Here is a 27,511-nt window from a genome sequence, read left to right on the forward strand (position 1 = left end):
CTGTTAGTCACCTTTAAAAAGTCCAATGAATAAGTGGAGTGGAGGTGGACTTTTTTAGTCTGACTTTTTGGCCTATTTGAGGCGGTTAGCTGCATATAAACACCTTTCCACCCTATACAATCAGGAAGACCCCAATTCCTAACATGCTCAAGACCAAAGAGCTGTCCAAAGACACCAGAGACAGAATTGTAGACCTCTACAAGAATGAACAGGGTTACGGGGCAATTGCCAAGCAGCTTGGTGATATTAGATCCACCATTGGAGCAATTATTAGAAAGGGGAAGAAGCTAAACATGACTGTCAATTTTCCTCGGACTGGGGCTCCATGCAAGTGCTACCTCGTCGGGTCTGAATCAGCAAAGATTGCCCTATGATTGACAAGCAACTAGTTCCCACAATCGGTTGCGATAGGCTCCAGCACCCCAGCAACTGGTGAGGTTAAGTGGTATTACTAATGGATGAAGGAATTAATTAATTAAGCAGCGGCGCAAAATTTTTCAGTAGTTTGTTAAAAAGTATTTCCTCAAGGAGTACTGTACTTTGAATTCTGACAAGTATTTCGCATAAGCAGACTTAAAAGTGGCAAACATACACTACCAATAATTGGGCTAACCTTGGGTATTTTCCTTTTTTCATTTGTAATTAAAGCAACACTTAATAACTTGGTGATTTTGGCGATGCCAGTGGACAAAAGTGGTAGACTTTTGCTTAACGGAAGTCCGCATTTCCCATGAGGATCTGCGCCAGTGTCGTATGTCCCAGTTATTTTGTTGCGTCTTTTAAGTTACAGTGAGGCAACCTAATGCAAGTCAGTTAAAAAAAAAAAGAAAATCCTCTATTCTCTCTCTTGCTCTACTTCTTACTTAGTCTAGTGTAGTGCTTGTTCTTTTACACAGGAAGGAATGAGGGGCAAATGAAAGCAATGCAAAGAGATCAAATGAGACCAAAGGTGAGACAAGGCGAGTGATCACCTTGTTCTTTGAAATAATGAAAGCCTACAAATCTAAATGGCCTTGTGACTGGATTCCTATTTCCTTCTGTACCCAACAAAGAGGGCGTTAAGTTCAACCCACACACTGCAGTCTTAATAATTACACTCAATAGGAACGCAATTTTCAGGTTGGGGAAATGATTGACAGATTGCATCCATGGTGTCAAGGGGACATCCCCCTTCTGACTAAGGCAAAAATTAGAGAACAGCAGGAGCTAAATTACACATTTGCAAAGACCTCTGCCAAGAGGACAGGAAGCATGATGAATGAGAAAATGATGAGAACAGAGAGGCAGAGGGTGAGTCACACCAGAGCACAGAGCCGATTGGAGGAACAGATACATCTGCTGGCACACACAAACATAAACACACATGCACACACACATGCCCACAAACATATATATTGATGAATGCACAAAGAAAATGGATCTGCGGTACAATTGGAGTGCAAAGGAAAAGCTTCTTAATGCCATTTCTACAGTTGGGATGCTATTTACGCCACCACACACACAAACAAACACGCACACACACCCCCAACTCACTCATGTTCTCAAAGCACTCAGACTGATACGAGAGCAACAAGCAACCAGCAGAGTGGCCGAGGTTTCCTGATTTCAGGCTATGTATGCCATAAGAGCTTAACAGCGGTAGGAGGTTGACAGAATGAGTGACAGAGTACAGTGCACATATAGTGAGGCAAAATAGCTGAAGGAAACCATCCTATGTGGATGCACTTGAGGAAAAATGTTATTTGCCTCTTTATTGATTGCTGAGGGAGCTTCAATATAGAAACAATGAGGGAAAAAAAGAGGATTTTTGTTATCGCAACAAATGGCAATGGCTACTTATTCAGAATGCATTTTATACTTTAACCTCAATGAAAGTACTCCATATATAATAACAATAACATAAACAGAAAGGTCCTCCTGTTTGGATATTTGCCAAATTATATTGTTAATCATCATCATCATCACCATAAACACAATGTCTTTTTCCCGTTAAATCAGAATATTTCCACGCCTTAGAGCACACCTGACCATAAGCCGCATACCCAAATTTCACAAAATTAAAGAAGATATCATACTGTATCTATATCTATATATATGTAAAGTACAAGTGTCCATGGCTTAACATGGGATATTTACATAGAGAGAGGTTAGACAGAAACGTTTTGATTTATCAAAATATACTTATTAATCAAATTAACATCAAAACACCGAGTCGAATCCTCCTCATTCATACAGTATATAGTGACCTGTCACTTGGGGGAGCCACACAAATTCCATTCGTCCCACTCATGTTCTTTAAAGCAGTCTGAAATAATAATAAAAATAAATAAATAAATAAATAAATTTTAAAAAAAAAGAAAAAAAAAAATCAGTTCACTAAAGTACACTTAAAGGAAACCTCAGACTTAAAGACTTGTAGGCTCTAATAAGCCATAATTGTTCACTTTTAACAAAATATTATTAGAAACACATAAAATATTTTCCGTTGATTTAAAAATCTGTCATATTTAGTATATATTTTGACCTAAGGAGGGTGCCATGTTTTATGCGCGCAATGGACGCTCAGGGTGATGACGTAGTTTGTCACTCACTAGACGAACACTTCTGGTCTTCTGCAATTCCTTTTAAGCGGTGAGACATCCAACACATACCCACATTGGTTAAAAGTGGCGAATACTTACGATTATTGTTATATTGAGTCTTTTATTACATTTTCATTGTCTCAAAATACTTTTAGCATGTGTTTCGCTCTCATACTTGTAAGCATTGTGTTGTGGTAGCTTTAAAGCAGATTGTTGATCTGTTGACCACATTAGTCACGTAGCGTATACAAATCACCCTTATTTGTTATTACTATGTTTAAGTATTTTCATAAGGCATCTTTAGTATGTTCTGTCTGTATGCATCTAAACAAAACAAGCTGAAAGCACACGGTAGTACTTTGAGGGTCTAATTCGCCTCTTGTAGGACATTTTGCCGGTGTAGCACATTTTGGCAGAACACCGGTTTTGTCCTACTCTCGCCTCGTCTCATCCCATCTTTCCTGTTCATTTTCCTTTTGCTGCTCGTTTTGTGAAATGTCGACATTGCTGTCATGCTCATTGTTGCTCCTCTCAGGTTCAAATTAAACGGGTTGAACAGATGACATGTTTATGTCGCTGGAGTCATGCTCTGGAAGCCTTGCAGCATAACCAAGTGACGTCACCGTCCTGCGACATCAACAACAATGGTGACATACTGGTTAAGCTAATTCTACAAATTGTATAAAAAATGAAAACATCAAGAAGGCTTTTAATATCAAATTATTTGAACTCATAATAACGCTTATCTTTTAAGAACTACAAGTCTTTCTATCCGTTGATCCCTTTAAAAAAGAACAAAAAAAAAAAAACATAGCATCTAATCAACTCAGGGCGGACGGCTACCAGCACTGGCCCTAGTATAGCAGCTTTGTTGTGGCACACTGTGGCTATCTGTCCTTTTTTGGCCTTTCTTTTGGGTGGGGGGGAGTGGTACCTGCAAAGCTCAGTACCATTGTTGCAAAACATAATAAATCCTTTTTTGGCCAAATAAAGAAAACTTATTATTTTAATGCTGCGATCTACCGAAACTAGCGTTGCGATCGACTGTTACATCGCAATCGACGTAATGAGGTCCCCTGCCTTAAACCTCCTTTCTGTAATGGCATCAAACATCAAACGGAGCCATAATCAGCAACAAAGTGTTCTGAGTGCTGGTTAAAAATGGCTATTCTGCACTAATATAGTCCTCTCTCTCTACCCATGGTTAAACTTAAATCATTCTTCTGTACTGGTACATTGCACTGGATGGAGCCTTTCTCAATAAATTCCCCAGAATTTTTGCTTGAATTTGACAACGCAGCTTGCAAGCTTTATTGCAAATAGTCCTGGCAAATATGGACATCCATTTTGTAAAAATGTGTCTGACTATTCATGGTTAGCCTTATCTGGTTCTTCTGGACTAGCCCCAAGGATCTTCTCTTGACAACAAGCCAACATATACATGGGGGAAAAAAACCAAACTTTTTTTTCCGAAACACTCCCAGAAGTTGAGGATGCGACTTGGATAATCCTTTCCGAGGGTGCGTTGGAGATCGAGCATGCGTGAATATACACAGGAACTCAAGAGTGTTGTCATTATGGAACACTCATTAGTCATTGGAGACTTTGTACCCACCTCAAGTGGCAACGTCATCATGACATGACAGGCAACTTAGCAAAATAGAAAAGGAAACGCAAATTTTGTCCGAAACAAAAAAATCCAAAAATAAGCCACTTTGTTACAAAAGCAGCAGGCTTCAAACGGAGTGAAAAAAAAGCGGTTCACAGTCGCAAAATTATACTACGGTGCTGGCCAAAAGTATTGGCACTAGAGCTGGGAATCTTTGGGCACTTAACGATTCGATTACGATTAGGATTCAGAGGCTCCGATTCGATTATAAAACGATTATTGATGCACCCCCCCCCTTTTTTTTTTTTTTTTTTTTAATGTTTTGTACATTAGAACCAAAATTGTTCAAAAATACCCTCAGGCTAAACCAAACTACTATTTCAGTATCAAGTTAACATATAGCAGTAAACAAATATGCAAAAATAACAGTAAAAAAAAAACTCCAGTCCCCATTCTGTATCAGCAGTTTTAAACTACATTCAATTCATTTAATGTTGTGAATCAACCGTTAAAGTAGTTAAAATTGCTCCCGTTATTCCATAATTTCCCTTTTGTCTACTTTCGACATGTGAAAGTTTTAAAACTATTTTAAAGATAGATTCAAGTCAATATTTTACCGATTTAGGAGTATTTTAGATAAAAAGTTAATTAGGTTCGCTTGGAAGGTTCGCTACAACAGACTTGCAGGGAAGTGTACTGCTTTAAGATGGCGGCCGTTTACTAACGCACGCATCTAGCTTTTTGTAGATGTGCTGCTAACGCTATTGAATCTATACTGCATCTAGTCCTATATATATGATATCTACCATAACATTGTGTGGATGTACTTTGTAGCAGCTTTTCGGCAGCAGTCAGGTATGTTGTTTTTTTTTTTTTATCTAGTCGCATCAGTTGAGCTAGAGCCGTGAGTTGAGCATTGGCATTACCCGAGGGGCCGGGTAATGAGAAGCATGATGTTTAGCTACTCTCGCTTCGTTCCTCATTGCGTCCCGAAGCCCGCGTAGCGCGCTGAGTGTGTTGTACTTCCGCTTTACTTCGCATATTTCAATAATCGGAATTTGGATGTTTGTGAATCGTTCTCGAATCTTCCACGGCCGAATCGCGAATAATCTAAGAATCGGAAATTTTGCACACCTCTAATTGGCACTCCTGCAATTATGTCAGATCATGCTTGATTTCTCCCAGAAAATGACTGCAATTACAAATGCTTTAGTAGTAATATCTTCATTTATTTTGCTTGCAATGAAAAAAGAGAATGAGGAAAAAATATATTATCATTTTACAGAAAACTCCAAAAATGGTCTGGACAAATTTATTGGCAACCTTTGAAAATAATCTGATGCTTCTCTAATTTGTGTAATTAACAGCACTTGTTGCTTACCTATGGCACGTAGCAGGTGGTGGCAATAACTAAATCACACGTGCAGCCATTTAAAATGGTTTAAAGTTGACTCAACCTCTGCCCTGTGTCCTTGTGTGCACCACATTGAGCATGGAGTAAAGAAGACCAAAGAACTTTATGAGGACTTGAAAAGCAAAACTGTGAGAAAGCACGTGCAACCTCAAGGCTACAAGTCCATCTCCAAAGACCTGAATGTTCCTGTGTCTACCGTGTGCAGTGTTATCAATAATTGTAAAACCCATGGCACTGTTGCTAACCTCCCTAGATATGGGCGTAAAAGAAAAATTGACAAGAGATTTCGGATGGTGGATATAGAACCTAGAAAGACATCCAAACAAGTTCAAGCTGTCCTGCAGTCCGAGGATACAACAGTGTCAACTGCTCCGTCGGTGTCTGAAAGAAAAGGGACTCTATGGTAGGATACCCAGGAAGACCCCTCTTCTGAACCACAAACATAAAAAAGCCAGGCTGGAGTTTGCTAAAACCTACCTGAGAAAGCCAAAAATGTTTTGGAAGAATGTTCTCTGGTCAGACGAGACAACAGGAGAAAAAAAATTAGGCCCTCAAAGAAAAGAACACGGTCCCCACTGTCAAGCATGGCTGAGGTTCCCTGATGTTTTTGGGTTGCTTTGCTGCCTCTGGCACTGGAGTGCTTGACCGTGTGTATGGCATTATGAAGTCTGAAGACCACCAACAAATTTTCCAGCATAATGTAGGGCCCAGTGTGAGAAAGCTGGGTCTCCCTCTGAGGTTATGGGTCTTCTAGCAGGACAATCACCCAAAACACACTTCAAAAAGCACCAGAAAAAGGTTAGAGAGAAAGCACTGGAGGCTTCTAAAGTGGCCAGCAGTGTTGTTAATCTTACTTTAAAAAAGTAATTAATTACAGTTACAAATTACTTCACCCAAAAAGTAATTGCGTAACTCAGTTACCTGAATGTAAGAGTAATTAGTTACTAGACATAGTAATTGGTGATAATTTTCATGTTTTTTTTTTTTTCTCAAAAAACAAAACACAAAAAAAACAGGTGACACAATGTGAAGTTTAAAGGGTTTTTGGGACAATTGGCCCATGCCCAATTCTTTACCGTAGACTTAACTAGACACAGGGGTATTGCGGATATTGCGATAACTAGAGAGTAACCTTTGCTATGCGTGAAAGTCATTTAATGTTGTGAATCAACCATTAAAGTTGTTAAAATTCCTCCCGGTTTTGCATTAGTTCCCTTCTGTCTACTTTTGATATGTGTAAGTTAAATGATTCATCATTTAAAGATAGATTTTAGTCAAGATTTTGCCGATTTACTGTAGGAGCATTTTAGATAAAAACACTTAGGTTCGCTAGGAAGTTTCTCTTCAACAGAGCCTTTCTGAGAGGTCTATTGCTTTAAGATGGCGGCTGTTTACTAACGCATCTAGTTCTTTAAACATGTTGCTAATGCCGCCGTGTCTGTCATTTACATCTAGTTCTGTATTATGTGATATCTACCGTAGCATCATGTGGGCGTAGTCTGTAGGCTATCGGCTACAGTCAGGTTTTATTGTAGCCACCTAGCATCATGTTTGCAACGCCGTCGCAACTCCCTTGCCTCCTCCCCACTCCTGCTCTGCTCTCTCATCTCCGTGAGTCCGTCTCTCTCAGACTTTTCTCGCGTCATTCAACCAACATAGTAACGCACGCCTTTCCCGCCTCAGTGACGGTAACGCCGTTGCCAAGATAAGAAAAGTAATTAATCAGATTACCCACTACTGAAAAATATTATTTTATATTTTATATATATATATATATATATATATATATATATACTATATAATATATATATAATATATATATTATAATATTATTAACAACACTGGTGGCCAGCAATGAGTCGAGACCTGAATCCAATAGAACACCTATGGAGAGATCTGAGAATGACAGTTTGGAGAAGGCACCCTTCCAATCTCATAGACCTGGAGCAGTTGGCCAAAGAAGAATGGTCTAAAATTCCAGCAAAGGATTGTAAGAAGGTCTTTGATTGATAACGGAAGCGGTTGTTCCTAGTTATTTTGTCCAAAGACTGTGCTACCAATTATTAGACCGAGGGTGCCAATACTTTTGTCTGGCCCATTTTTTGAGTTTTGTGTAAAATGATACGGATTTATTTTTTTCATTCTCTTTTGTGTTTTTTCATTGCAAGCAAAATAAATGAAGATATTACTACCAAAGCATTTGTAATTGCAATCATGTTCTGGGAGAAACTGAGCATTATCTGACAGGATTGCAGGGTTGCCAATACTTTTGGCCAGCACTGTACATGCCGGATATGTACTGTATGTACAGTCAACAGAATTTGTCATAGGAATTGTGCACTGCAGGTATACAGCTATCTGGCTAAAGTGCTGCCATCCTGGCTTCAAGAGCCCTCGACTGGAGCAGGGCCTTCAGAAAAGGCTCTCCACCTGGAGGCAGAGAGGGTTAGAGAGGGCAGCACACTGACTGCAAACATAACACACACACACATATTTGCACGTACATTTACTCCTAGGCTCTTCCGCTGTGTGCAGACACAAATGTAGACATACCCACACACACACACGCAAGTACACACCCACCTCCTAAGCTTTCACACGCACACAGCCTGCTTCACATGTAGAACAGCATTCCCAGTTGAGCGCTTCACTCCAAGCTGGCAATTTCAGGAGAGAGAGAATCAAGCTAAAGTATTCAGGACATTAAGTTATTTCCACCATGGGTGGTGGGATTCAAATGGCAAAATGGCCCTGTTGCCCATATTCATTCATTTGTTACATGATTCATATATGATATTACCATACACATTTTTTTACATACAGTATACAGTCAATAGGTGTGCAGATTTGTTTGTAAAAATTCCAAACGCCAGATTTGGGTGTTCACATGGATTTAAGGTGTAATAGTGTAATATTTCATTGTTTTAGTGCATTTAAATGTACTTTTTTTGGGTGATACAAGTTGTATTGTAGATTCCACAAGATGCTGACATAAATTAATCATGTGTAAATCTGTGAGGTGTGAATAATACATTGGAGAAGAAGTAAAAACAACAAAAAAAGAAAGGAGTACTGTTATTATTTGTTAATCAGAAACTCTTGAGGATTACTAACTAGATCTCATTACCACAATACTGGAATGCATTCTCACGCTCTTGCACAAACATATGCAGGTGTTTCTTTATCCTACAAGACTATTTTTACCTGTGAAGCATGTCGTTGCCAGGCAATGTGTAATTACAACCCACACTCTACCAGTGAATGATTAGAAGCAATGATGGATGGGTTATTATGGTCACCAAAGGATGCCTCAGTGCAAAGCTAATTACACCAGCCTACATGTGTCATACACCTGATACATGTGATGGCCCTCACAGCGTCCTGCTGTAGACAAGTGAGATAAAGGTGGAAGCTGTGCGTGCTGTTAATCAACAGATAAGAGATGATGAAGTAACTTCACTCTTGATTAATAGATCCAAATAGCTCTAAGGGGTCTTAGGTACAAAATAACAGACTGGTCAAGCGACAATTTGATCTCCTAAACATACTTAACAATTTGTACTGTCTTGAAACAAAATATGATGTAAGGTGTGTTGAAAATACACTAATACACTAGAAATTGTTGGACACAGAAAAGAATACAAAATACAGTTGAGATTGCAAATTACTAGTGATGATTGTGTCACAATATTGCCTTAATATTTCAAAGAAAAAATTGTTCACAGTGGCCAGGTTAGGTCCCTTTTTTCAGGACACCATAACCCTCATGTCCAAACTGTTGTTTTCTTCACTGACCAATAATAATCAACATTTTGGACTCAAAAATAAAAGAAAAATCCCAGAATCTTTTGTCAAAATTTGTCATATTGATGTCTCATTTACAACCAAACATGCTCGATCAACCATTTTGAAGCTTGATAATATTTATTCAACTTGTTAGGATAAACATTCAACAGAAAAGATAAGACTGAATAGTTTTATGTTTGACAATTCAACACAAACAGCAGGTATGGTCATAGGTGTTTTTAGCCTTTATATATACAGTACTAATGGTCAAAACAGGCCATATACAGTGCAAAATAGTGAAAATATATTGTATATACAGTATAGGGTTTGGAGGATATCTCTTTGTGAGGTTAGGTATTGCACCCATCACCTTATCAAAAAAATATTCATGCAATCGAGCTTCCCGAACACACACACATCTATATGGCGGAAAACACTCAGGTGACTTGAAGTTCTGCTCTGAGACCCCCAATTTGGCCAAATTTCAAAATTGCATGTGTGATACATCATTGGAAATCTTAAAATCTCGATTTTCTGGGTGAAGAAAAATTTTGAACAGGAGGGCATTTCACCAAAAAAAAAAAAAAAATTTCAAACAGCGACCCCCGATCTGGAGGTGAGAGCATGAAAGAGCAGAATTAAGGACACCATGACTTTAACGAGATATCATCGCCACCTTGTTTCAATCCAAAAACTCCATGTAGCATGTATCACTGAGTGTCAAGCCACAGCTGTGAAAGGCCACAGCCAGATTTTCTTGGGAGTTTTATGGGTGAAACATGGTAATATAACAAGGGGCGCGATGCAAAAATCGCAGACATCAAGGAGTGGTCGAGATTTTCTTTTTCATATATTTACCCTTTTAAACTTTTTTTTTTTTTTTTTTTTTTTTACAATTTTTCATTGTGACGTAATTTGTTTAAAAGTTTAAAATATGCAAGTGAATAATTTTTTAAAGTCGTTTTTTTTTTTTTTTTTTTAAACAAATATTAGACATCAATAAATGATTCTAAGCTAAAAATGACAGACATTTTGAATAATAAATATAATTAATGACCTTCATTTCATGGCTGGGTTGAAACAAAAAAGGTCGCGAAGTGTGTAAACGATGGTTTCTAGGGTAAAACGGGCAAATTAAAAATAGTTTGGGGGCTTAATGCGCCATAAATCTGCTTTTGCAGCATATAGACATATTGTTCTATCAAACACAACAGTTGTTTTGGCTTAAAATACAGCAGTTTCTTTTAAAGAGGAGTGCAAGAGCAGAAACTGCTTTTTCAGTCTTGTCTGTGTTTTCTGCCATATATGATCTAACACAAAAAAAGGGTTTGGTGCATATCTCTTTGTGAGGTTAGGTATTGTTCCCATCACCTTATCAAAACAATCATCGTGCAATCAAGCTTTCCGAACATACACACATCTATATACAAACTGAAAAGATTGATAGTGAAGAAAAAAATTGAAATAGAAATAGAAATATTGAAATAAAAGTATTTTCAAAAATATTGACAATAAACTAGTTCAGTACATTTTTTTTAGGCATGAACCTCAGTTTCCTCTTGAACAGGACATGGAGCTAAACTACGTCACACAGCCCACTTTTCCACCGTTTGCCTGCTGCTGTCACTTCTCACTCGCCGAGACGCCAACTCATATGAAGAAGACAACGACAAATCCGGCTCATCCTCTTCCCTGAGCTGATGAAATAATGAATTAGCTTGCGCTAAATTTAGTTTTCGATTCATTCCGCACGTTTCAAAGTCGCTCACTCAATCCAACCGACCATCACTCGCTATAGCTTGCCTCCTCCTCCTTAGGTGGCGCCTTGCTCGGCAATTTATTAAAAATGTTCACAATTCGTCCGTCCTTCTTGACCTCACAATGGCTCCTGGGATATGTAGTCTTTCGTGGTGCTTTTGACTTTGAAAAAGGACAAGAAATGCTGGAAATACGGAGATAAACACATGGTCCGTGCAACGTTTTAATTCTTGTTTATGAGGGCAATAAAACTATAAACTATAAAACTCAATTAACATTATCTCCCGTTTTACTTGGTCGATTGACTTCAAGTAAAAAACAGGCGTGGACCTCAACTTCTGCACTTTCAAATAAGACCAACCAGCAGCACGTAGGTGACATAACTACAGCGTGACGAGTCTTCAAAGATGATATGCGTAATTTTGTTGCCGCTGACACTTTCAGTGTTAAAGAGTTAAAAGTGCCTCAGAATCGTCATGGTCTCGTCTCAGTAAAAATAATGAGCCACTGATGCTTCAAATGTAGTTTGGATCGACTATTCACGTATACACGCACTGAGCAAGGCTGCAGCAGAAGGCTGTTTTCACTTCAATAATGGTGTTTTTGAGGTATGCAACTGTAAACATTGGATGAATGGGAATAGGATTGCGTGCCTGCCTATATATATTATATGAATATGTCTCAAACACAAAAATGGGGGTGGGGGGAAGTGGACAAAAGCTATTAAAGCCCATCAAGAAGGACTTGGCCAAAACAAAAAAGATCTCTTCTCCACCTGTACCGTCAAATGTCATGCAATATCATGACTTTTCCCACGATATTACAATATCTGTCATAATAATAGTAACATTAATATTGTGGTCTTGAACCGTGAGATTTTTTTTGGGGGGGGGGGGGAATAATTTTATTGTCATCATCATCATCAGTATCATTGACAATCATTGACAATTACAAAATGTGATATGATTTGCCCGAAGGAACCGAAGAAGAAGACAAAGGCGGACGGGAGGAAGCATATGCTTATCAGTTTCCCGTCCCCCATACAACTAAAGACGCACATTCAGACATGGTACATACATCAGATGGCCACAAAACTGTACAATAACACAATCAACAATCTGGGTTTAGTAACTCAGCTTCCAGTCAAGCAGCACGATTAATTTCAGGGCGTACAAGGTTATGGCTTTGTCATGTCCCTGACATTTTTGCATCTGTTTGCTGTGGGAACATTTTGTTGTGGCTATGTGTGTGGCAAAAGTGATTATGTGTTATCACAGCTGGTGTGAGTAGCGACTCAAAATGCTTTTCTTGTAAGTCTCTTAAAAGGATACATTGCTAAGTTGTACATGGTGGCAACAATTGGTGCACAGAAAGATCACTGTAACAATTTCATCAGACATGAATGTATGAGGATTAACGCCTCCACAGCGAAAAACATGCTTATTATTCGTTTTATACAGTATCTTTTCCATATACTCAGTAAACTAGACATTTGAATCAGGAGTTCAGTAGGCACAGCAGATAATTATGTTTTTACGTATCATGTTATATCCGTGCAAATTAAAGTCAGAGCCTTTGTTATCTTTAGTAGATAATCCTTGATGTGTTCAAGATTCTTGTAGAGACTCCTGCCGTTGATAAGTTTCAGCTTACCGTCCACATCCACGAGGTGTTATACTGGTCCGCTGTGTAGTATTTACAGTTATCCAGCTGTTGTAGAAGTTGTGGTCCAGAAGTGTGGTTTCAGATGTCATCATTAATTTTCGTCAGCTGGTCAAGACTCGTAATAGCTTTCATCTTCATATCTTGCATCTTGACAAGGATCCTGCAATCCGAGACCCAGGTGTTGGCTATTTTCCCAGCTTTCTTGAGTTGACGTGCTTTTCTTGCAATTTCGGCATTTCGGCGAGTCAAGTTGTCATTCAAAAAAATCTTCGACCCTTTCAGGTGGTGGCGCTGGTTAAGCAGGGCAGTCTTGGTCTTGTGGTCTGCCAGCTTCATGAGCACCATCGCCGGTCCTCTCCCCCCAGATGGAAGCAGAAAGCAGCGACGGATGTCCAGCAGTTCCATTGTTATTCCATACTCTTTCAGCTTAGCAATTGCCAGTTGCGCCACTGTGTCACCTGGGCTAGGCGTCAGTTGTAATCCAGAAATGATGAGCTCATTTGCACGTCGGCACTGGTCGAGATTGTCAGCCAAAATTTCCAGCCTCTTGATGCGAACATCTCTCTCCTCGACTGCTTGCTTGAGTTTCTCCTTTTCAGCGCGAATTAACTGGAGCTCTCTGACGATTTCTTGATTCTGGTTTTGAATCAAGCCAGTCAAGGAGACCTCTAACTTCTGTATGGAGGATTTTATTTCATCCAAGTCTCCAGGTTTCAAATTCTTTGCAGCCATACTGGGAGTCGAGCTTGCTGGTCCTGAGCGCTTATCGGTTCAGATAAGACTGCTTCAGGAGGTCAGAGAGTGCGTCTGTACACGGTGAAGGCCGTGAAATGACATTTTCATGTCATTATACAGTATTATTGTAAAATATCAATTTTGCATTTGCACACACACGTTTCCTGTGTTTTAATTTATATTAAATTGCAATTTTTTTAGTCCTGTAAACCATCCATTTTTCTATCCTGCAATTTTAAGTTTAAAAATTACGTCACTGCAGTAGATGCTGTGCATAGATGTCCAATTTGGATATGCGGACTGCTCCAGCTACAACTAGAAGAAGCAGGGTTTTTTTTTTTTGTTTTTTTTTTTGTTTTTTTAAATTAGCTTGAAAGCAAGCATGGAACTTAATACAAACAAGGTGACAAGACCATGAGGAACATCTGGAAAGGGCGCGAGTAGCTGAGAGAAGTTGATTGGGTCAAACAAACGGCAGGGGCTGATGAGTGCAGGTGAAACAGAAAGCCTTATCAGCATAAGACAAGAACCAAACACAAAGAAAAACATGATACCTTAAGAACACAAACAAAAATAACCCTATGACAAAACACAGACCATAGCTGGGAGCTCTTGCTTGTTTGTCTTTAATGAGCCCGGTCAGTTTCTTTAAAGTCTGGTCTTTTGTTGGCCGGGAACGTGTTTGAAGTGGAATCGCTCCTCACAGTTGTAATGTAGGAGAAAATAATAAATAAATGGCAAACACTGGCTATATAGTCCACCAATAAATATCACAGTTTGATGACTTTTTACAGACGACTTACAGTGCCTCTTTGATCAACTCCATAAAATGTTTCACTTTTCTGCTCTTTTTCTCACTGCACATTTGTTAGCTTTTTAGAAGTTTCTTACACAATAATATTAGTTCTCTACATTTGTATTGTTGCATTTCTATAGCCGAAAAGTAGAGATATGACCGAAAATTTGGCGCTAAAAACTTTCGTCCAAAAATAGCTAAATTTGCATTTTGGTTTTCAGTTAAAAGATCGAACCTTCACCACCGAAAGGTGTGAAGAACCGTAGTCCCCTTGTGATGGCGTAATCAAAACATGATGAGAAGCAAAACGCTGACTACAACTGGCTCACAGGCTTAGTCGCTGCTACATGTAAATTCTGAAGTTGCTTTCCACTGATGTCCCGCGTCACATCGAGTACAGTGCATTTGAGCCTGTGCTTGAGTAGTTTGGGGTTTAATCAAGCAAACAATATACAAATAGTATTTAAATGCATGTATGTGTGTTTGCCGTGGTTAAGTACAATACGTTTATGGCATGACCACTTCCTCTTTTTGTCACTTTTTTTTCCCGCGACTTTCACACCTCCTCTGCCAGTTGACATTTAATCCAGCTTAGAGCGTCTTCACTCGGCTTTATTGCCACTAAAACTTCACCTACTCGCCTGGCTTTCGATCAATTCCACTTGCTGCACAAGAAATCGGCGAGTCTTATTTGAAGGAGTGAGAGCAATCGGAATAGCCTTGTAAAGAGCTCAGTGTTGTTAATAACGGCGTTAGAATATAACGGCGTTACGAACGGCGTTATTTTCTTCAGTAGTGAGTAATCTAATTAATTACTTTTCTCATCTTGGCAACGCGGTTACCGTTACTGAAGCGGGTAAGGCATGCGTTACTATGCGTTACGATGTTGGTTGACTGACGTGAGAAAAGTCTGAAAAAAACGGCTTCACGGAGACGAGAGAGCAGAGCAGGAGTGGGGAGGAGGCAAGGGAGTGTGACGCTGTTGCAAACGCGATGCTACTATGCTAGGTGGCGCCAATAATACCTGACTGTAGCCGATAGCTTACAAACTACACCCACGTGATGCTTCGGTAGATATCACATATATACAGAACTAAATGGAAATGACAGACATGGCGGCATTAGCAACATGTATTATAAAGAACTAGATGCGTTAGTAAACAGCCACCATCTTAAAGCAGTAGACTTCTCAGGAAGGCTCCATTGTAGAGAACCTTCCTCGCAAATCTAAGTAACTTTTTATCTAAAATGCTCCTAAATCTGCAAAACTTAACTTAAATCTATCTTTAAATGATGAAACAGTTTTAAAACTTACACATGTCGAAAACAGACAGAAGGGAACTAATGCAATAACGGGAGCAATTTTAATAACTTTAACGTTTGATTCACAACATTAAATGACTTCCACACATAGCAAAGGTTACTATCTAGTTATCGTAATACCCCTGTGTCTAGTTAAGTTCAGGGTAAAGAATTGGGCTAGGGCCAATTGTCCCAAAACCCCTTTAAACTTCACATTGTGTGACCTGTTTTTGAGAAAAAAAAAACATGAAAATTATCACCAGTTACTTTGCCAAGTAACTAATTACTCTTACATTCAGTAACTGAATTACTAATGCAATTACTTTGTGGGAGAAGTCATTTGTAACTGTAATTAATTACTTTTTTAAAGTAAGATTAACAACACTGAAAGAGCTTAAATAGTTTCGTCGAGAACGGAATAGTTTTTGTTGTTGTTGTGAACTACAGTTCAACACAAATATACATCGAGATCTCATTTAGCTTAGCATTTGAAGGCGTGAGACCCAATTTTCGAATGTCCCGAACTTCCAAGAAAGCGCATTTTTCAAGGTTTCGTCGTTGTGTGTCTACATCTACCAAACAGAATGCTATGATGACACCCGCGCTCACTGCCGCTGGGAATGCACCCTCCAATGGCGTTTCAGAATCGGCATCTTTCAAACTAAATTTCTCAAGCCTCTGGGGTTATAGAACCAATGCCAAGGCAAAGGGTACCTCGACATACAATTGATTCAACACACGATCTTTTCTTTTTGACTCTCCATTTGTTTCTACATCCGACGACATGCTCGAAATATGACGATTTATGACAAATCCGTAGTTTCTTTGTTTTGCCGCAAGATGGAGGCACGGCGAATTTTCTTGTGAGAGAAATCAACACAGGTTCCAAGAAGGTTAGTGTAGGTGGTGAAAAAAGGAAAAAAGTGACGCTTTTCATTGAAATGAAGATGAAAATGATAGAAAAATAGGAGCGTGAAGTGCGCATCCATGAACTGGCTCAACAATACGGCCGTAGTATGTCTACGATCTCGACGGTCCTCCTCCAACCAGTCTTTATAGGTTAAGGTGACCAATATTATTGTGATAACATCGCCAAAGAAATCAGCAGCTTCATCAGATTTTTAATCATTTACTTCAGCACTTGTGTAACACAACACACCTACTGTCCGTCTCAGTCGACGCCAACAACAAAACTTTAAAATGAGAAAGTAAAATATCTAGCGCACCTTTCGCTCTCTCTGCCACGTCAGCCACGTGGTGCGTTCAGGTACAGCACGCAAAACACGTCCGCCACATTTGAACCCGATGTGTTACATTATTAACGGAATTATTATTATTATTATTATTATTATTATACTATTTTTTATTTTTTAATTTATTTGTTTTGCTATGTGTAATTGCCATTTGTAATAGTAAAAGCAGTATTTATTAAGGATTTAGTGTAGGTTTTCAGACTGTGGAACGAATTAATGGAATTATAATGTATTCTTATGGGAAAATCCTGCTCGACATACGATCATTTTGACTTACAAACAAGGTCCTGGAATGAATTAACTTTGTATGTAGAGGTAACACTGAATATATATTTTTAAATGAAATAAAACATGAGTCATATGCATGTGTATTTTTCGACCTCTCAGTTTTTGACCAAGTGTTTTCAATATTCGGTTTTACGTTTTGGCCAAGAATTGTGCTCTCCTTACATCCTTAACGAAAAGGTAATGTTTTTAAATTGAATGGAGAATGAGTGGTGAACCGGATTTGACAGGAATTGCTCAAATTTCACATTTTTACAATCCAGATTGTGTATGTGGCATGAAGGTCTGGTGAGTGAATGACAGACCTAAATTGATGAGATAAGTGTGCAAGTATGTGCTTTTTCCTCTTTCACATACTGTAGGCTGTATACTGGGTAATAAGGCCCTAAGTCCTTGATTTTCAATTGTAATGAAAACTGTAATTTCCTCTGAATATAGGACTTTACACCTCTGTTCTTAACATTTGTGTCTGATTCAGGAGTAACTAGACTACCGGCAATGTAACATTTAGGTAAATTCCATGACACGTTCATGCTTTTTGAATGGGTTTTGCCTTATAATCCTCTCAAGGGTGTAGTTGTTTGTGCAACCTTACATTGAAAACACACAATTTTGGAGCAGGTACTGTATTGTATTTATATCTACTTATTCATCCAATGCTTCTGTGTGGGTGTGTGTATGAGTGTGTTCAGGTATTTTATGGTCGCCACATCTGCAGATGTGGTTGTGGGCTGAGTAATTGCCTGTCTTGATAGGGACAGCGCAGACGCGAGCTAAAAGTCAAGTGTTCCCTTCCTGCCGCAGGCCTCATTTGGATTCCACATAGCTAGCTAGCCAGCTAGTGCCAGCCTTGGGCTTGTATTATTCATGGCTTGACAGATAGCTCTCACTAAAAGCATTGGAAGTGGGCCAGGTGGTGACGATGCGACGGGGGCGAGACGCCGTTACACCTCACTTTCTGGCACAGAGGAGGAGGATGGATTGTAGCCATATAGAGGATTGTTTTGAAATAGAAAGATAGTGGCATTTTAACAAAAAGAAGTACAGTAAATTCCTCAGATAAGAAGGAGGTATACAAATATAAAAAGTGAGCTGGGCTGAAAAAAAGCAAAGAAGAGCATTATCCAAAGTTTAGTTTGACAGTCTTGGGTGAGTTACTTTTAAAATTAAGTCTGAAATGTAAATCTCATCTGTTATGATCTTGAACATGATAGCTACTTTCAATTGAAGTTGTATTCTCTATGCATACATGCAGAGATGTGAAAACTATTCCACATACGACTGCTGTGGGTGCAGGATTTCACTCCGACCAGTCAAGAGAACACCTTTTCAATAATCTGGTGTGTTACAAGCAGGGGTGAAAGTGGCTTGAATTTCTTGCCAGACAAAAATGTTGCCATGGAGCTTTTTTTTTTTTTTTTAAGTGTGGGTTTAAACCTCCTAAAACAACAGAAATGACAAAAAAAAAAAAAGGTTTTACACACGCCACTTGTAACATTTTCATTCAAAATTGTATTTTAAAGTAACATACAGTGCCTTGCAAAAGTATTCGGCCCCCTTGAACCTTGCAAACTTTCGCCACATTTCAGGCTTCAAACATAAAGATATAAAATTTTAATTTTTTGTCAAGAATCAACAACAAGTGGGACACAATCGTGAAGTGGAACAAAATTTATTGGATAATTTAAACTTTTTTAACAAATAAAAAACTGAAAAGTGGGACGTGCAATACTATTCGGCCCCCTTGCGTTAATACTTTGTAGCACCACCTTTTGCTCCAATTACAGCTGCTAGTCGCTTGGGGTATGTTTCTATCAGTTTTGCACATCGAGAGACTGACATTCTTGCCCATTCTTCCTTGCAAAACAGCTCGAGCTCAGTGAGGTTGGATGGAGAGTGTTTGTGAACAGCAGTCTTCAGATCTTTCCACAGATTCTCGATTGGATTCAGGTATGGACTTTGACTTGGCCATTCTAACACCAGGATACGTTTATTTTTTAACCATTCCATTGTAGATTTGGCTTTATGTTTTGGATCATTGTCCTGTTGGAAGATAAATCTCCGTCCCATTCTCAGGTCTTGTGCAGATACCAACAGGTTTTCTTCCAGAATGTTCCTATATTTGGCTGCATCCATCTTCCCGTCAATTTTAACCATCTTCCCTGTCCCTGCTGAAGAAAAGCAGGCCCAAACCATGATGCTGCCATCACCATGTTTGACAGTGGGGATGGTGTGTTCAGGGTGATGAGCTGTGTTGCTTTCACGCCAAACATATCGTTTTGCATTGTGGCCAAAAAGTTCAATTTTGGTTTACTCTGACCAGAGCAGCACCTTCTTCCACATGTTTGGTGTGTCTCCCAGGTGGCTTGTGGCAAACTTTAAACGAGACTTTTTATGGATATCTTTGAGAAATGGCTTTCTTCTTGCCACTCTTCCATAAAGGCCAGATTTGTGCAGTGTACGACTGATTGTTGTCCTATGGACAGACTCTCCCACCTCAGCTGTAGATCTCTGCAGTTCATCCAGAGTGATCATGGGCCTCTTGGCTGCATCTCTGATCAGTTTTCTCCTTGTTTGAGAAGAAAGTTTGGAAGGACGGCCGGGTCTTGGTAGATTTGCAGTGGTCTGATGCTCCTTCCATTTCAATATGATGGCTTGCACAGTGCTCCTTGAGATGTTTAAAGCTTGGGAAATCTTTTTGTATCCAAATCCGGCTTTAAACTTCTCCACAACAGTATCTCGGACCTGCCTGGTGTTTCTTGGTTTTCATAATGCTCTCTGCACTTTAAACAGAACCCTGAGACTATCACAGAGCAGGTGCATTTATACGGAGACTTGATTACACACAGGTGGATTCTATTTATCATCATCGGTCATTTAGGACAACATTGGATCATTCAGAGAACCTCACTGAACTTCTGGAGTGAGTTTGCTGCACTGAAAGTAAAGGGGCCGAATAATATTGCACGCCCCACTTTTCAGTGTTTTATTTGTTAAAAAAGTTTAAATTATCCAATAAATGTTGTTCCACTTCACGATTGTGCCCCACTTGTTGTTGATTCTTGACAAAAAAATTAAATTTCATATCTTTATGTTTGAAGCCTGAAATGTGGCGAAAGGTTGCAAGATTCAAGGGGGCCGAATACTTTTGCAAGGCACTGTACATGTACAAGTACAAATGACTTACATTATACACAGTGAAATGGAATATATTTTGAAGATAACACAAATATTCACTTTTTTACTTTTTTATATCATAAGCAGATAAGTACCCTAACATCGGTAAATGAACGAAAATAAGTCCAAAGTGCACATAAACTATACTGCCAAATGTATCACATTTGAGAAAAGCATTTCTGGACCTCATTGCACTAAAAAATGTTTAAAACCTTATTGTGTTCAAACTCACTTTAGTTATATCTGTTTTACCACGAGAACAGCATGTAATGCTAAATGTATAATTTATGATATAAATTTGAGAACACATATATTAGGGTGACCAAACGTCCTCTTTTGCCCGGACAAGTCCTCGTTTCACATCCTCTCCGTAGCGTCCGGCCGGGTTTTATAAATTCACGAAAATGTCCGGTTTTATTGATTTTTCACCAAGCAATTTCAAGAGAATCCCTCTGGCCGTTGGGGGGGGGGGGCAGCGCCTGACTGCGTTGACGTGGCTCCTACTTGTAGGGTGGGAAGGAGTAGTTCTTCTTGTTTTTGTTGGCAGTTTACTCCTTGTATCATGGGGCATTACCGCCATCCATCAGGCAGTTACCGACTACAATAAGGAGTAGTTCTAAGGGACGTGGCTCCATTTACCTTTCTGTAAGTTTATCACCTGTTAATGTCGATCGTGTGGTTTCTGTTGTATATTGGGTTATATGTGTACACAGAGATGCAGTATATTGTATTAGTCTTGTAATTGTTCTGCGTCAGTGTATTTGGTTAATTGTTAGTATTATATTCCAAGTAGCTGTGTTTCTTATGCCCTTGGGTTCCACCATCTATGTTAATAAAAGAAAATTAAAAATTGACACAGAGGAGTATTTCTTCACAATTAGTGAAGAGCGCCTGCCCAGTTGTTAAGTTTTTTACGATAAATACATATATAATGGCAATTGTTGACATCTGTCGGAGCTTTATACTGGCGTGATCTGTGAAATCCCGTTTGGTGTCACATCGGTTTGCTGCCGATGATGGTAAACTTTTATAGCAAAGTGATTTTGTCTCGGCTCCTGCTACTCGCTAATTGTTGCCTGGCACGGCCAGACTGTTCTCCCTGTATTTTTCAAACACTGTGAGAATAGTCTGGGACCCAGCTCATTAACGGCCTCTCGAGCAAGTACAAAATCAACCGTCCAATCAGATTCGTTTATTTGGGTGACATGTTCGTAACGAGCAATGTCACTCTTCCGCGTCGGAAGTCGTCTCCACAACAACACAGATGGCGAACAGGAGAGCTGAGAATATGTTCCAATCCACGGTAAAATCAGTTTTAAATTACAAAAAACACATCGACACAAGTCATTGACAACAGTCTGTCTCGCGCTAGCCATGTTGAATAAACTCCGCTCTCCTCGTATGCTTACTTCCGCGCGCACTTCCCTCGTCGCTTTAATAACGTCACGTTCGCCCGTCGCTGATTGGTTCACTCCGCTGTCTGTTTGCTGTGGCTTGCTCCGCCCTGGAAATTTTATACACTGAATGGTGGCCGGACTCAGTAGCTGGAACAGCACTGAGTCTGGTGCACCAGGCTATGCTAATTGGGTAGCTATCAGTGAGCTAAGCCACGCTAGGCATTATGGGAATTGTAGTTTTGAACTGCTGCGTTGGGAAACATGCTGGTTGAATAGTTTGTCAGTTTATTGTCAGTTATTGTGTGCGTGCATTTTAGAACATTGAATGAGAATAACAATTGAGTGGGAATAACAATTTGTCAACAACAATTGTCGTGATAGTAATATATAAAAATGTTTAGTTGGCACATAGCCTACTGTGTGTGTGTAGTGACTGGACTACATTTACATGAGTCGGCATTATTATTTTTTTTTAATCATTATTCTTTTTTTATTTTATTTGTTTTTCTTTTTTTTTTTTTTTTTTTAATTAAAACTGAATTTCTGTATCCAGACGGTGGAGGCACACTTTAAGTAATATTAAAGTGATATAACATCTTTATGTGAACTTCTAATTAAATTCAAGTATCTCGAAGCCGGGCCGAGTGTCCTTTTTTTTGGAAATCAAAACATGGTCACACTAAAATATATATAAATTAATATAATTACAATTAATGTAAGACACTAATTCTTGTTTGCATTTTTTTAATTTAATTGCATCCCTTATTATTTTTAAAGGGTCTTTTATATCAGTTGCATATAAACTGGATTAAGCTACTCTGAAATGTCTGCATTACTTGAAAAATCTGGTCCTGTACGCATTTTTCTTTTCCACACTGCAGACACTGTACTGTAGCCCAGCGCTCCATTTTGGTGTGTTTTGGGCCATTTAACTGTTTGGCCCATAAGACTAGAAAAGTTATGTAATTTTTGGCCAAAAGCATTGTTAAATCTTCTAATGTCATGCCCTAAATGTGAGATGTGTTTAGCCACCTACAAGTCGTGTCAAAACATTGTGACTAATTGCATGATCTAATAACAACAAAAAGAGGCATCCCTTTACGATGTAAAATTGTGACCATGTAACTGTTTTCCTTTTTGTTTAGAAAAGTAGAAATACTGGGGGTTTTTTTTGTTTGTTTGTTTGTTTGTTTTTTGTTTTTTGTTTTTTTTTTCCTTTGGATGTTATTGCATTCAGAATGTGATAATAATGTTTTTGCCGGTCTGTACATGAATAAAATAAGTAAAAGCAACAACAAGGCTGTAAGGATAGAGAGCACATTGATTGAAGTAATTCCAAACAGTGAATGAAAAATAGGGTAAAAGGCAACAATCCGCCCCCATCAACCTACCTTCTGTCTACATGTCCGGAACCAGATAAGGTCACATTAATAAAAATGGGTCCCTTTCTCAGCAAATTCTGTGTGGTATATGTCACAAAAATGTAAAGATCCATATTTAACTCATTAGATGCCATTGACAGCGATAGACGTCCAATTCATTTGAAGTGGGAGGGTTGCCAGTGAAGTTATTCACTGCCACCCTCCCAGTGCAAATGGATTGACATCTACTTGTGATGAACTCATTTTAAATTTGCAACAGAATGATGAAAAGAGCCATTTGATTGGACGTCTATCACTGCCCATGGCAACCAGTGAGTTCATGGAAACGCTTAATATGTCCGAAATGAGGCAGTGTTTAGGGTTGGATGTGTCCTTTATCTCATTGCCTTGGAGTTTCATCCATCCTGGTAGAGATACTATTGTTACAGTGTCAACAAAATAATGGCGCTAAGAATTGTTCTCTCTTTAATTAAAAGATTCCATCACTCATATCAGGATAACAGGGCCTATATTTTAAATTCAAGAAAAATATAGTTTGCACAATAATAGACCAAATTAACTTTCCTATGCTGTACTTCCTGTATAAGCCTCTCTTGCTTTAAACTCATATTCATCTCCTCCCTCTGCGTATTTTGACAAGCCTACCTTTCTGCAGCTAACCGGCGTCAGATAAACAGGTGGTGTTTGTGCTTTTTTTCCCCTTATCCCCTTCAATTTTTTTAAGCACTTCCCCAAGGAGAGACATCAGAGGGAATAACAGATCATGTGCTGTGAGTGTGGAGCATGCCAGAGGGATACAGGCACAAGGGGGAGGTGGCGAGGAGTGGGGAATGGAGGGCGATTGGCGAAGGGGTGGTCGACGGCTTAGGGTATGCTCGAGGCTTTCCAGATCCTGACCTGCAACCCCTGGACCTCCCAAAACCATTGGCCCCAACCTGTCCTCATGCTGCTCCCAGCTAAATTGCATCAAGGTCATAGAGCCTCGTGCCTCTGCCGTGGAGATGATGCCTAGTAAACAGAGCACATAAAGGATCAACGAGTAACACTGAAATGTCGTACATGCAGTTAAAAGTTTTTTTTTCCGCAGTAATTTACGTTATGCAACATTATGTTGCATTATGTTGCGACTTAAAAAATTAGAAAGCCTTTAAAACCTGAAGTTCTTACAGACAGAAGGCCTGTCAAGTCTCCACTCAAGTAGTTATTGTTCTTCTTTATGTGGACTCAAACTTTAAAGTCCTACTCCTCTGTTATTCGTGAACCATTTGTCTTGAAATTTGGTAGCAATTGTAGCAAATTGCCAATCGATGCTTGGGGTGAGATGTTTGATTTTTGTTTTTTATCAGGGCTGAATAATTAATTACGCACTTGTATTTGCCTGTAGATTAAGAGTCCGCAAATTAGCCAGTTGAGGGCATGCGCTCTCATCGTCACAGCCTTCAGCCAGTGGTATGCTGTAGCACACTCGTGCTTGTCTTCAAATCAATGATACAATGGTTAGTAATTGGTTTAACACTTTTATAAGCCGTTTGTTTGCTATAGAAAAATGTATTGTAATTAAACTAATACATATATTAGATAATGTACAAATATTGAGAAAATTAAAGATGTATTTGAATAAAACGTGTACATAGAATATTGGTATAAATTAGGGCTGTCAAAATTATCGCGTTAACGGGCAGTAATTATTTTTTTAGTTAATCACGTTAAAATATTTGACGCAATTAACGCACATGCCCCGCTCAAAAAGATTAAAATGACAGCACAATGCAATGTCCACTTGTTACTTGTGTTTTTTGGAGTTTTGTCGCCCTCTGCTGGCGCTTGGGTGCAACTGATTTTATGGGCTTCAGCACCCATGAGCATTGTGTAATTATTGACATCAACATTGGCAGGCTACTAGTTTATTTTTTCATTGAAAATTTTACAATTTTTATTAAAACGAAAACATTAAGAGGGGTTTTAATACAAAATTATTTGGCACGCCATTTGTTTCTACATCTGACGAAATGCTCGAAATACGACGATTCATGACTGCGTAGCAATTTCATTGTTTTCCCGCAAGACTGACGCACAGCGGATTTTCTTGTGGGAGAAATCAACATGGGTTCCAAGAATGTTCAAGCAGGTGATGAAAAAAAAGGTGAGGCTTACCATTGAAATGAAGATGGAATGATGGAAAAATATGAGCGTGGGTTGCACGTCCATCAACTGCTTGACAATACTCTGACGACCTCTGTTTGCCAGTCTTGATACGTTAAGGTGACAATTATTATTCTGGCACCATCACCAAAGAGATCACCAGCTTCGTCAGATTTTTAATCATTTAATTCAGAACTTGTGCAACAAAATACACGTCGCCAACCGATAGCAACAACAGGACGTGAAAAGAGAAAGTCAACTGCACTCTCTCAGTCTGCCATCAGCCCCGCGGTGCCTTCAGGTACATTAAACAAAATACATAATGTACCGTATTGGCCTGAATATAAGACGGTGTTTTTTGCATTGAAATAAGACTGAAAAGTGGGAGTCGTCTTATATTCGGGTTCTAGACATTATACCCATTCACGACACTAGATGGCATTGAACCGAATGCTGAACTTGAGTAATGTTCTGTCATGATAGAGCTCAGCTACTCTCAAGTTTAAACAGTTTGCATTATTTTATTGCAATGTTTTTCCTTATTCAGATTTGTTTCAAGACTACAGTGACAGTTAGACCTCACTTTGATGGTTAATGCAGTTATTGCAATTTTGTTGTTTTATCACAATAGATTGGTATATTTACATTTCAAAAACCAGAAGCCATTCATTTACGAAGGTGAGTGCACTTTAGTTTACATATTTAAATGTTCAGATATTAAGATTTGAATGAGGCAAAATAACATGCTTTTTCTCTCAAATATATTGTTATAATCGTTTGTTTCAGATGTACTGTAATTATTTTCTGTATAACAATTACTTTGGTGTTCAAAAAGTATTTTTTTCAAACTTGAGTCATGAAAAAGAGGGGATCGTCTTATAATCAGGGCCGTCTTTAATTCAGAATTGAATTGAATTTTCCTCTTGTGATTGCTTTTTTAATAATAACAGCAGTATTTATTAAGGATTTTGTAAAAAAAAAAAAAGCACTTAGTTGGTGTGACTAGAAGAATGGATACCACTCCAGATAGTCCGGTTAGAACAATAATGATGCGCGTCCCGAATTAATCAGACCAAAACTTTCTCTTCATCATCGCATTGCCTTTTTATTTTCTTTCTATGAGAACGTAGGTCTTAGCTTTCTTTAGGTGGCCAGAATATGCCTGAACATAAAAACAACAAGTTGCAACTCGCCACCAGGGAGATCCAAAACATGTAACATGCAAACAACCCAATATTTTTAACAGATTTAGTGTAGGTTTTTGGGCTTTGGAACGAATTAATGGAATTATAATGTATTCTTATGGGAAAATCCTGCTCGACATACGACCATTTCGACTTACAAACAAGGTCTTGGAACGAATTAACTTCGTATGTACAGGTACCACTGTATTTGTGAAGACTTATCAAAGTTGTATAAGCATTGTCATAAGAACAGAGAGTGATCTCTTGCTTACCAAACATTAAATAACTAACTTTAAAACAAGCAGTATAGGACAGCGTTGCCAGCCAAACTACTTGTGCTGGGTTGTTGGGGCCAATGTATGTTAAATCGACACATAAGAAAGCTCGAAATCAGAACTTACCCATGATTTTTTTCCGCCAATTCGGTGGTTCCACACTTACCACCTTGGGCCGCAAGTGGTTTAATTTTGCTCCCCTGAAAAATGGTTGCAGTTATTAAAAATTAGTACGTTGGACACTCGAGCATGTCAAGTTTGCCTCGTTCCTAACAATGTGAGCCGCATGGCTACACTTCTGGGCACACCTGCCCCAATGGAAGAACCGTTGTTGCCGAGGCATATAAGGCTTGAACCCAAGGTGCCAATTTAATTCCGCAGCATCCGACTTCCACTCCAGTGCACTGTGACCTACTTTTCTTTCTTGCATGTAGCGTGACCTTACCGGGACCTAAATTCCAAAAACACCGCTTTTGAAAGTACAGTGGTACCTCTACATACGAGGTTAATTCCTTCCAGGACCTTGTTTGTAAGTCAAAATGTTCGTATGTCGAGCAGGATTTTCCCATAAGAATACATTATAATTCCATTAATTCGTTTCACAGCTCGAAAACCTACACTAAATCCTTAATAAAAACTGCTAGTACTATTGCAAATAGCAATTACACAAAGCGAAACAAATAAATTATGAATACAAATCGGAATAATAATATAATAAAAGTAATAATAATAGTAATAATACCTGTAATAATGTAACAAAATGGGTGTG

The 27,511-nt window shown here is 38.8% G+C and overlaps 1 protein-coding gene across 6 annotated transcripts in view; it reads left to right on the top strand.

Moving 5' to 3' along the window:
* Positions 1 to 27,511, top strand: part of myt1lb (myelin transcription factor 1-like, b) — a 245,956-nt gene that overhangs the window by 104,671 nt on the left and 113,774 nt on the right. The gene's annotated exons all lie outside the window — the stretch shown is intronic.

The sequence above is a fragment of the Corythoichthys intestinalis genome, chromosome 15, assembly GCF_030265065.1.
Source record: "Corythoichthys intestinalis isolate RoL2023-P3 chromosome 15, ASM3026506v1, whole genome shotgun sequence".
In the NCBI taxonomy this organism is placed as follows: Eukaryota; Metazoa; Chordata; class Actinopteri; order Syngnathiformes; family Syngnathidae; genus Corythoichthys; species Corythoichthys intestinalis.